The following is a 953-nucleotide window of genomic DNA, read 5'->3' as shown; positions in this document are numbered from 1 at the left end:
TAGAGACAGGGTTTCACCATGTTGGCCAGGCTGGTCTCAAACTCCTGATGTCAGGTGATCCAGCCACCTTGGCCTCCCAGAGTGCTAGGATTACAAGCGTGAGCCACCACGCCCAGCCACTCTCCACATTCTGGATCACACTCTGTTAGAGAAATAACATGAGCAGTGCTACTACTTGTGCCCAAATGTTTCACAGAGCTTTTATGAAACAACTCTTTATATAAAGCTTACCAATGTGGCTTTCTGGACTCAGATATAAGCGGCTGAACTGAGAGCCAACTCTGAGTGGTAGATTCATACTATCCCATGAATCATCATTTTCTTTCCAAAAACTGAGGGTGTGTTTCTGGGCCAAACCAGTGTATCTGACTCTTCTCTTAAGATGAGTACCATTACGGGTCTCTCAGCGATTCATACAATGAGAGATCTAGTGGGCCTACCTTAGTTTGCCAGACATTCCCAAGGATGTCTGAACCCAACAACACATACAGCCTAGGCTAAAGGTGGTATCTCTACTATGTATTCTTTTTTTTCTTCAAAATCTCTTAAGATGATAAATAGAGGCTGCAAAGTTCAAGGTATTGCTGAAATGCTGGTAAGACCGTTATTCCTCGTTCTGGAATTAGCAAAAATAACAACTCTTTTAAGATGCTGTAGTCTGTGGGGGCTAACTCCCTAAACTGAAAGATAAAAATGATCAAAGGAGAGGAAAATGTATTATCCTTAGACTCTCATCAGGTTCCCTCAAAGTTAAGTCCAAAATTCAATGAACAAAAGAAAATGGATTTCTTTTTTTTGTTTGTTTGTTTTTTTGTTTTTATTTGAGACGGAGTCTCGCTCTGTCGCGGCCCAGGCTGGAGCGCAGTGGCCAGATCTCAGCTCACTGCAAGCTCTGCCTCCCGGGTTTACGCCATTCTCCTGCCTCAGCCTCCTGAGTAGCTGGGACTACAGGC

The sequence above is a fragment of the Colobus angolensis genome, unplaced genomic scaffold, assembly GCF_000951035.1.
Source record: "Colobus angolensis palliatus isolate OR3802 unplaced genomic scaffold, Cang.pa_1.0 Scaffold116, whole genome shotgun sequence".
NCBI classification, from domain to species: domain Eukaryota; kingdom Metazoa; phylum Chordata; class Mammalia; order Primates; family Cercopithecidae; genus Colobus; species Colobus angolensis.
This window is presented reverse-complemented; position numbering follows the sequence as displayed.